The sequence below is a fragment of the Crocodylus siamensis genome, chromosome 1 (genome assembly GCF_052110815.1).
Source record: "Crocodylus siamensis isolate JL-2025a chromosome 1, ASM5211081v1, whole genome shotgun sequence".
Classification (NCBI taxonomy): domain Eukaryota; kingdom Metazoa; phylum Chordata; order Crocodylia; family Crocodylidae; genus Crocodylus; species Crocodylus siamensis.
In genome coordinates this window covers 368,750,577-368,762,018 of record NC_143395.1, presented here as the reverse complement: position 1 = coordinate 368,762,018, position 11,442 = coordinate 368,750,577, and the positions used below count along the sequence as shown (strand labels likewise).

Genomic DNA, 11,442 nt, shown 5'->3' with positions numbered 1-11,442 from the left:
AGCTCACCAGAGATTCTACTTTTCTCTGATTTAAAAAAAAACAACCCTCAATTTTTGGTTAAAAAAAAGTAACCCCAAATCCACATTTTTCCATGATTAAAGTGAAACACCGCTGATATATATATATATATAGTGGTGTTTCATTTTAATGACAAAAATGTGCACTTGGGGCTAGTTTTAACTGAAAATTGGGGATTTTTTTAAATCGGAGAAAACCAGGATCCCTGCTTATCACAGCTTTCGCTCAGGTTCTCAACCAGAGTGTTGCCTCTTCCACAGCCAAATGAAAGTAATAAATCTAATGCAGGCAGGAGAATCTGCTCTTGTTGCAGTCCTTCCCAGTCCGAACTTACATGCTCCTCCCAGACGCATTGATGTGCTGGACAATTTCACCCGGTTGCAGCAGTGGTGCCCATAGTGGGAGCACCTTTAGTGTACACCTGACTGCGTCTTGTGTAACCCCGGTTGAAAACTGCTGCCCACTCAAAAACCTCTCTTGCCTTCTGCTTGGCATTAACTAGCACAGCTAACAACCACTGAATGGAGAGAGGGATGGAGTAAGAGCCCCATGACCAGGTTTACATGTTGTGGATCTGTTTTCACTGAGATGAGCTCCTTGAGCCCATGCCCATCTGCTTTACTGCCAAATTCTGTTTGTGTAGTAACACCAAAATGCCCCCCTGCACAGAGGAATGGCTAGCTACTTTATGTAACAGTATCTATGATACTGTGGTAATCAGAAGCTGAAGTAAAACTTTAGCTGGTTGTCTTCTGCAATATTGACAGTTGGTATATGCAGTGAGAGAACTTTATAGAGCTACACTATTTTCATACATATTTACTAGATGTCTTACACACATTACATCAAAAATAATTTTAAAATATCATCTGCAGGGATCCTGGTTTTCTCTGATTTAAAACAATCCCCAATTTTTGGTTAAAGAAAAGTAACCCCAAATCCACGTTTTTGTGATTAAAATGAAACACCACTAATAGATACATGTGGATTTGGGGTTACTTTTCTTTAAATGAAAATTGGGGATTTTTTTAAATCAGAGAAAACTAGGATCCCTGCTCAACTGCCACTTTCAATGAAGCAGTCAGCAAGTGAAGAAGACAAAATGGGTAGGGCAGAAATGGATACAGTTTTGAAGGACGGATGCCTCAGCAAATTATTTAAAAAACAACAAAAAAAAGTGTTTCTGAGCTTGTGACTTAGAAGCAAAGTGGTTCATGAGAGAAGAGGATCTGTGGGAGAGGAGAAAGCTGCAGAAGCCAAGATCAGCTCACACACATTGCAAGAATACTGGCAGTGAAAGGCACACTGCCTTCTGAACTTGAACAAGGAATTTTATTTGAATACAGAAAGAGCTTTTTTTTCTCATTTTAAACCGTATAGAAAGTACCTCAATTGTTCTTGCCTGGCATCCTGCCAGATATAAAGACAGTGTGCATCCTGAGATTTTCTCCCTTTTTCTGTATGAACGGTTTTCAATAGCAATCAGTATTTAAGAAGGAGTGATCAGTTCAGCTAGGCCATAGTTGGACCTTTATCCAGTTCATTCTCTTAGATAATGTCCACAGTGAAGATTCCAGTTTGGCTGATTGAGAACTTCTCTCAACAGGACAATTTCCCTTCACTGAGGCTGTAGCTAAGCACAGTTGCTACTAGGGTTGTACAGAAAGTCAGCTGAGTTTGGAACCAGATGCAGATGATGCCTTTTTGCTTCTGAGCTGCCTTGTATAGAATCACAGGATTTGGCTACATCCAATAACACCAGCTGGGTGTTGTCCAGTATTATTCATTTTATCGCAACAGAGAACCTGGCATGAAAAACATTTAAGCAACTTCAGCACCCTGAGTGGAGGTATTTTTCAGAATGGGGCCCTCAGCTGTCTGACTTAAGTTAGGGTACATTTAGATATTTAGAGTAATCCAGAGCACTTGTAGATTTGACATCTCTTCACATCAAAGCTGGCAAATGGTAGCCTGTTGTTAGTAACTAAGAAACAATGCTGTACAGCTTTTCTAGGACCCACAGTGGTGTGAATTTGGTGAAAAGAAGAATTTAAACAACTCAAGAAAAACAGTTTACCAGAAAATGCTACCAAGTAAATAAACCTCTTTTTTTATAATGATCTCATGCTATTCTACCCAGAACCATCAGCTAATTCTACAAGTGTAAGAGGTTCACAGTTGTTTTTCTGGCCATTCTGTAAATGTTTGTATAGTAATGGCCATTTCTGTAAAAATAATTGTGAGGGCAAAAATGGGGTTTCTGTCTAAGTTCATACAATGTTCTTCTTCCTTCATCTTTTTGTAATTGAAGGTTTGAATTTAATTAGCAGAACATTTTTAAAAGTTTCCAGCATTTTAACAGTCATCTCATATTAAATTCAAAGGCCATCAGTACTAATATACTTTTTTTTTGTATTCTTGCTTTTATGTCTTACCCAAAGGTTATTGTATTGATTGGATATAGAAAACATTATTTGAGTAAGTCTAAAAAATTATGCAGTGTTGAAGTAGGATGAAATGAAATACAGGTCCAGCATGTAAAATCAATTGCAGGAACACCACAGCAGTATTAATATGGATTGGTGATAGAATGTTTTTGTGATTCAGCTTTTTTTTTCCAAATGAGGAGCTGAAGCCTCATCATTGGAAATCAGCTTTTACCTAGAGAAACTCAACATAATTGCAGCATCTGGTTTTCAGCAAGTCCCTGCTTTTTACCCAGGTGGATTAACTGAAGCAGAGGGAGGTCAAATAATTTGCCCGAAGTTATGTTCACATTGCTTAAGCCCAATGAAATGCATTTATTCTTGAGGTCTCTGTTATTTAAGACAAGGCAGTCAAAGTCTGCAAAAATTTTGAAAAACCACAGTAAATATGTCTTGGTCACTGTTTTTCACTACATACATGCTTTTCAGAAATGATTGCAGCTGTATCTTTAGGTTCAGCCACAGCTGGCCACCAGAAACCAGTTTTCCATGGAAATTGAGCACTGCTGCCTCAGATAGTAGAGACATTTTGAGAATGCCATTATCAATCCATTAGACTTGGATGATTTATTGAGCAGTTCATGTCAAAATAGTCAGCTGTAGAAGCACAAACTAGATACTTCACAGGTGAAAAACAAAAGGGTCACAGTTGACCTTTTCCTGCCAAATCAACATCCAGAGCATTGGCAACAGAGTAGGAAAATAGTGGTACTCATTGGATGCATCTATACAAGACACTTAATGTGCAGCAGACTAATTCTACTGCGTGTTAGCGCATCATGACAAAAGCCAGGCTAATGCACAGTAGAATTAATCTACTGCACATTAAGCATCACAAAAAGACCATGTGCTGGCACTACTGTGCAGTACCACCACTTATTGCGCATTTAGTTAGAATGTCATATTAGAGGTACTACATTTACTGCACTGTAACAACAGCACATTAATGATTGTGTAAACGTGTCCATTGAACATATGCTGATGCTCAGTAGATACTTAAGAAGCAGATGAAGAGAAAACTAATTCTTCAGGGCAGGGACCATGCCTTCCTTTGTGTTTCTATAATGCCTAATACATTTCCACATGCCTAATATCGGAAACAATCATACTATTCATTCTGCACAGAAAAATAATTCAGTGAACTTTACTGTGATACTTTTAGCCTCTTGCCCAGATCTCAACTTTTTGGGAAGCAACAACTAACAGAAAGGTCACCAAGAAACTATAATTAAAAAGTGATTCCTGGGCTGCAGTGTTATATAAAGTTTTGTGCCTTTAAGTTACTAGTTTAAATCAGGGGATGCAATATGGGGAAAAATGGAGAGATCTTGCCTCAAGTCAGTATCACTGGTGGGTGATTACTGGCTTAATTTGTGGTTTCAAATTATTTCATAGATTTCATAGACATTAGGGCTGGAAGGAACCTCAGAAGATCATCGAGTCCAGCCCCCTGCCCAAAGGGAGGAAGTCAGCTGGGGTCATAGGATCCCAGCAAGATCCAATTTACTCTTGAAGGTGATCAATGTAGGTGCTTGAACCACCTCCGATGGCAGGCTCTTCCAGACCTTGGAGGCTCAGACAGTAAAGAAATTCTTCCTTATGTCCAGCCTGAAACAGTCTTGTAGTAGTTTATGACTGTTCAACCTCATCATCCCTTGGGGCGCTCTGGTGAACAAACATTCCCCCAGATACTTTCCCTGAAGACGCATTCACATTGCATAACCTCATAATCAGATTAACCGTATAAACATTTTTTACATTAAATTGAGCAGTTCCAGGAAGTGAACTGGTGCGAAATGAACAAGATGCAATTCTACCATCAGTAGTGGTCTTTGCCATTCTGGGTTAAGTGCACGTAGAAAGGAAACTGCCTGTGCTGCTGTTTGTGATGTACAGGGATCCTAGTTTTCTCTAATTTTAAAAATATATATATTAAAAATATATATACTTGGTGTTCTAGCAGAAACATTACAAGCCTTTATTGAAGGAATTTGAGTTGAACAATTGAACTGGGCATTATTCTCAGACAGCCAATGGCTGGGAGCACTGTAGATACAAGAGTAAAGGCCTTAAAGAGGCCTTCTCTCAAAAGATTATAGGGCACACCTACATAAAATGTTTACTGTCTCAGTGTCTACACGTGCAGCCTATTAGGCGCAAGAAGCTTATTAACTCAGTAGCAGGGTAATGTTTGTAAATACAAGTACTGCCCTACTTTGGAGTTTTTTTGTGCATAGCAGTGTACGTGTAGATGCTGACCCAGTTGGCTAGGGCATGAGGAGTCTTCAGTGCAGGGCTGTCTGCTGGCTAGCCCTGCACTCGATCACCCCTGTGCTCCAGCCAGCCCCTCTGCAGCACACTGAGCTGGGTTGCAGCAGCCCTGGGCTCCCTGCCAGCTGGGGCTGCTCTGACCTGGGTCAATGTGTTGTGGTCCTACGCATGCATTCAAACAGCAAGCCTGGGAACAATAAACTCCAGCATGATACCTACCGGAGTTTATCGCTGCATGCTAATAGCACATGCAGACATGCCTACTGACAGTCAGAGGTCTTGAGGGAAGCAAGTAATGAAGAAGTAAGAGTATATCTTCAGGATGTAGAGCATTGCTTGAGTGGGGAAGAAACCTTAAAATAGGCCTGGGCTTTAATCACTTTCGAGTAAACCATAATGTTTACAAAATATAAAAGAGGAACTCCACATAGTATCAAAACAAAGTTTTCTCCATGATCCTTCTGTAGGCAGGTTCCGGAGGTAGCCACAGGTCTGTTAAAATAAGCAGGAATATGAATCACAGGAAAGTAGTAACATGCTAAAACCCACTACAAAACTCCCTCACAGATTTCTATTCTTTAAAGATAAGTTGTCCCTTGATTTTATCCCCAAGTATAACACAACTGGAGGAGGGATTTCAGTAGCCTCCTGGCCGACTAACATAAGGGGTGAAAGCCAGATGAGAGTCTGTGGGGCTGCAGATGAGCCCCTTTGCAGGCACTGGCCAGTCGTGGTGTATAAAGTAGTTTCTCTAGCTAATCATTTTGAAAAAAAAGCAAGAAAAACCTGTTTTTGTAACAAATATGTTGTTCTTTATATTAGTGAAAAATTGGCTATTTTTCCTGGTTGGGTGGCATAGGTTAAATTGTTTCTAAAACGTAAACAGAGTAGAAAGTACTGGATCTAAATGTGAACACCAAACACAGTGTTTACTTACTATTTCACATGCACATTCCTAAAAAGTGTATGCCCCTTGAAAAGAAAATCATTACATGCCTCTCTTCTTGGCATTGATGGTCTCCTATCTTTTTTATAAATATCAGTAATCTCTGAAAACAAAACTGGAAGAAAATAAAAGTGTTGTTAACATCCAAGGATTTGTTTTCTTGCTGTAAATTGTGAAACAGGAAGTTCAGTTATAGGCATGGCATTCTTGGAGGATACAAACAAATAGACGAAAAAAACCCAAAACAGGCATGTTATTTTTGGAAGCTACAAGAGAAAGAGAGGGAGAAAGAGCAATAGTCAATTTTTCATTGCTCCTTACTGTTCAAATTTTAACTGAAAATGTTCCATATTAGAGTAGTGCAGACAGGGGTGTAGAGTTGGTTTAATAAAAGTTATTGGATTTTCCCAAAGAAACTTGTCTGCCTGCCAGTGCAGACTGCACCTGAAAGTGAACCTTTGTTTATATCACATCAACATAATTTAATCCTTGCTTCTTAGGAATCATCCTCATCATTTTAGTTCTTTTACTTTTATTCTGTATTTTGTTATATCTGCTTGGAAACTGAAATGTTCTTCCCTCCACTGGTTTTGGCTTTTTCTATTTGGTATAGGCTTTACTCCTGGGTTGATAATGTAAGTGAAATGATCCTAGCTTGTGTTGGTGATAGTACTGCATTTGCCTGTTATATGGTGTCAGCATAGCTCTGGGAATTAGCAGTTACTAGCATGGTTACAATCAGTAGAACCAAGATCCAGATACTCACACTGTGCCAGCATACTAGAGCACCTTCTTTCATTGCTCATCTGCAATCTGGTTTGATTTCATGGGTTGGAGCAGAGATTACATTGTATTCATCATTGCTGGCTCCTTGTTTAAAAAATTGCTCTCTGGCTCCATCTTCTGGCATCTCAGTTGATATAGTGGGGTAAGATTCTACAGAGCTTTTAAAGTTTGTTTTCTGGAGCAGGCAATTACAGCACGAGTGAGAGTTAATCCAAGCACAGATTAGTACAGTGACACAGAGAAGTGAAAGATGATTCGTCCAATGACGGTGGGGCTGGATGTGGCCGCAGTGCCAGCAGTATAATTACTTTTGAGGTAACTATACTGTGAGGTTACCCTTTCAGAAAATTTATCAGAAAACACATTGTTTTCTCCTTACTGACAACAGAGACATTTACCTCAATGCCATCTTCCAAATTAATAATTTTTTTGCTGCTTGATTATGTTATCATGACATGATCATGCAAGAGGATGACATTTCATAAACTTCAAATATAATTAACAAGATCTGTGGAAATGTAGCAAGCTTTGGGATCATCCTGATTAAGGTTTGGTAGCATCCCTTTAGCAACCAGGATGGCATCCTTACAGAAGCTGCCAAAATTGTGGTCCTTTTTAAAAAGTGCTCAACTATCAAAGGCTATATTAACAACAGCATTTAATACCATGAGAACATGCGCTTGCCTAATTAGAAATGTATTACTATTTTATACTGGTTAAATGCAGAGGCCAGACTGCTGAACAAGTGCCCCGTTAAGATATTTAAATAATCTGTGTCCAGTCCCCTTTCCTCCGTGAGATGGTGAGTAGTATGGGAGACAAACTGCATTTTGCCTGATTCAGTGCATATTTGAAAGTGCTTAGTTGACATGAAGCCAGAGTTCAGTATACTGAAGCCTATCCCTCTGAATCACCCCTGCTAAGCCAAAAGGACTTATTCACACAAAAAGATAACTCCATAAAAAAGGTAAAAACACTTGGGTTTGTGTAGAGCCACAGCTCAATTGTCATCAAATTCAGCAGACTCTTCTGTTTTCTCCGGTGCCTCTGCTCACTGCATTTTCACAAATTGTGATTAAAGCCTTATTACTATAAAGGACTGTGTGACTGTAAATGTATGCTTGAAATGACCTCTCATGGGCCACACTTTGTTTCTGTAGACCAACATAAGAAATTCACAAATTATATTTTTAAGATAAATGTTTTTACTTGTAGACTGGTTAAAACCTTAAAAAAAATACTGAAATCTTAAAGAGAAAGAATAAAAACTTTATGGAAAATACATTTTTTGAAAGACTGATCTATCTGAATTTGTTTCAGAATACAATTCCAGAAAACCTTTCCTAAGAAATGTACCTTCATATTTAGACATTAAGTTTTTCTGATTGTTTTAGCATTTATATTGAATATTGCCTATGATAGCTTCTAATAATATAGCATCCCACATATGAAATTTAAAGCTCAATTTTCTTCCATATTCTTCTATTATTGTTTACTGTATTCAGAAGTTTGGAAAAATGGAAACCTCTGGGAGATGAAGTGTGAAAACTGCTGTGTTTGGAGTCTCCTGAGACAAATTATTAAGAAAAAGTAGATTTAAAAGTATGCTTTTCTTTCAATTTTAGTGTGTAACATCTCATCTGAAACAAAGATACTGTTTAGTTACTTTGCAAGTGGTGTTGCTTATGGAACTGCCTGTGAATGTGTGGGAACAAAAAATGAGGGATGCCATGTCAGTATGTAGGCTATAAATGAGAACTCCCAAGCTCCTACATTTTGCTGTATAAACAGTTTTTGCCATGTATGCAGTCTTACTTCTATTTATTATTTCATCACTGATTACCCAGTAGTTTTGCTCACATGCTGAGCCTCCCAGTTTGTCACCTATAGAAATCTTGGTTTCTCCAGAATTATTCCATTATATTTTTAGTAGATCTTTCATCTCACTAATTTCTATTCTTCTCAGCTGTTCACTCTTGACTATTTCCAGACCCGAGATATTTTTACTTGATTTTTTTTTCGCTTCCTGCCCTATTTTAACTTAAATAATAACGACAGGAATATTATTGATGTATATCTTCTATTACGAAAACAGAGAACAGATAACCCATAAAATCTACCTAAAAAGATAACTGAATTTCCTTCTTGTGCTGCATTAACTACATATATAAAGTTCTACCTAATCTTTCTTTAGTTTAACTATAAAAATAATATATGTATATTTCTCTAAGGAGTGTCATATCCCTTCATACAACAATTTTCATCCACACACACCTTTTTTTCAGAGAACTTTCTTTGCTACTGCCTCAGTAATCCACTAGTGGGCACTCTTAGATTGAAAAGGCCACCAGAGTTTCAACTACAGCATTATCTAGATCTTCTCTGAGCAGAGTTAAACAAGACTATGATTAAAACACTGGTCTTCGCTATCTGTGACTAGCACACTTGTGGGGGGGCGTCCATGGTCACAATTTCAGTATATTTTATGAGAAAAAATCTAATGCAGACACATCTGGCAGAAACCATTGTAATGTAGTTATTGCTAACAAAATACTAGCATTGTGTCAGTTACCAGTAGGGACAGAGACTTCTTTCTGTGAATGCTAACCCAACCATTCTGTACACTTACTTAAAGTGTATGGAAAGGGACATATCCCACAAAATAACACACCACCCTGAGTCTGTAGGAAATACAGTAGATCTTGGTAAAGCTACCTCATTTCTTGCTTTAGGAATTCATAGAAGTTATGGGCTGGAAGAGACCTTACAAGATCATTGGGTCTAGCCCCCCTGCACTTGGGCAGGAAAGACTGCTGGGGTCAGATGACCACAGCAAAGTGTGTGTGAAGTTGTTTTTTTAAAGATCTCCAGGGTAGGTGATTGTACCACCTCTGTAGGGAGTCTGTTCCAGACCCTAGGCACTCAAAACATAAAGACATTTCTCCTTATGTCCAATCTAAAGTGATCTTCAAGCAGGTTGTGTCCATTGTTTCTTATCTTCCCCTGGGGTGCCTTGGTGAACAGATACTCCCCCAGGCTCTGATGTAAACCCCTTATATACATATAGGCTGCCACCAAGTCCCCTCTAAGTATTCTTTTCTCCAGGCTGAAGAGTCCCATGTCTTTCAGCATCTCCTCGTATGACCTGCTCTTCAGACCTCTAATCATGTGCGTGGCCCTCTTTTGGACTCTCTCAAGCTTCTCCACATCCTTCCTGAAGTGTGATGTGCTTGTGGTTTAATTTCAAAGGTAAATAATTCCTAAACCTAAAGGGCTGCTGATTTCCTTCTGTTGAAAAGGATTTTTTGACAAAGCAGGCTCTGAAAGGACACCCTTAGTGAATAAGATTTGGTGAATGTAGGAAGCCTTAGCCTCCCCTGCCCCCTCTCTAAACAGTTTTGGGTCATTTAACCAAGCTTTTCCAGTTTATTCTGTTAAGTAATGTGTCACTCACCTTCTCTTTTACAGGTGAATAAGTACACCGGTCCTTTAAATGGTTCTATGACCAAATGTGAAAGTCCCAACAGACCTATCCAGCAGATGGGCACAATTAAAACTGGTATCATGAAGAACTAGACAATTTGGCATATTGTTTGATTATCTCGTGATCATCCTCCAGAAACATGAAGGTCCAAGGTTCGGTTGAGGTTAAATTATGGCAGCCATAAAAGTGGAATAGGTGACTGCCTTGAGTATCTTACAGTGTTAGACTGATATGTCTCTGTGTGGAATCCATAAAGTCCACTTTGATTTTGATGTGATAGCTGTACAGTCAGTCAGCCCTCTTAGAAAAGACAAGCTACTTTCTTGTTTTAGAAACAGTGGTAAAGTGCCCTGATCCAAGTGGGTTTGAGCCAGCCAGCCACCCCCTGAAATGATTAATGGAGAGGAAACAGACTCTCTAGAGAGCAAAGTTTTTACTCCAAAAAGTGGCCAAAATTGTTACTACGCTGATCTCTACTTTGAAGAGAGGAAAAAGCAATGTCCACCTACAGTTGTACCCGTGTTTGAGATGAAAAAATCGCCTGAAAAAGGACATTTTATTTCCCTTCATGTGCCCAAATGGCAGTTTTTGAGCTACATAGATGTTATTTTTTGCACTTACACACAAATTCAGTTCTACTACCCTTGCAGAGAGAGAGAGAGAGAGAGAGAGTAAAATAAAACGTAGTTGACCAGAAGTCTATTGCTAATGGGTAATAGATGCTGGAGGACGGAGAGCCAGCTCTATGACTCTTTTAGCCCCAATACCTGAGTGGGTAGGGCACTTGCCCAGGAAGCAGGAGACTCATGTTTTCCTTGGAGAGAACATTTTGGCTAATGACTAACATGGGGCACGGTGGGTAGAGAACTGTGCTGGGAAGTCAAAAAGATACAGGTTCAAGCCTCCTTTTGATAAAGAAGGCCTAGAACACAGGTCTGGGGAAATGGAAATTAATCAACAATATTGACAGGGGCTTCTGGTTAAGACTGATGAAAGAGTCTGAGCATTAATTTATGTGGACTCTGTCTTAGCAGCCTCATTAGTCCTTGGAGTTCAGGCATTTTGGACCTAGAACAGTCTCCCTACTTGATGTACGCAGAGAGGAAAGGATTCCTTCCAGAGGTTTGAGTCAGAATAGAGACAAAGGGATGTTTAAAAGGTTCCACCATAAGTCCATGCAGTGCTCTGAGGTCAAAAGGGGAACTCACCTGCTACATCAGAAAAATTTCTTGCAGCAGCAAGCAGTGAATAGTTATTGCCTAGCTGCTGAACCTCTAAGGCAGAAGCAAAATGTCTTACAATAGCTGTTCTAGCATCTCCAAAGGCATAGGAACATATAACAACCCTCTAAGCCCATAAGGTGGGAGTTAGAGATAAACTTGCCTCTCAGGAATTCCCTCTTTGGGGAGTTACAGGAGAGAAAAGCCATATATACACAGATTGAGCTAAA

At 39.2% G+C, this 11,442-nt stretch overlaps 1 long non-coding RNA gene across 1 annotated transcript; it reads left to right on the top strand.

Moving 5' to 3' along the window:
* The first annotated feature begins 1,208 nt into the window (after positions 1–1,208).
* On the top strand, positions 1,209–10,088 carry LOC149875040 (uncharacterized). The gene is made up of 2 exons (XR_016439050.1): positions 1,209–9,757; positions 9,977–10,088. It is a non-coding gene; the product is annotated as an uncharacterized LOC149875040 (long non-coding RNA).
* The last annotated feature ends 1,354 nt before the right edge of the window (positions 10,089–11,442 follow it).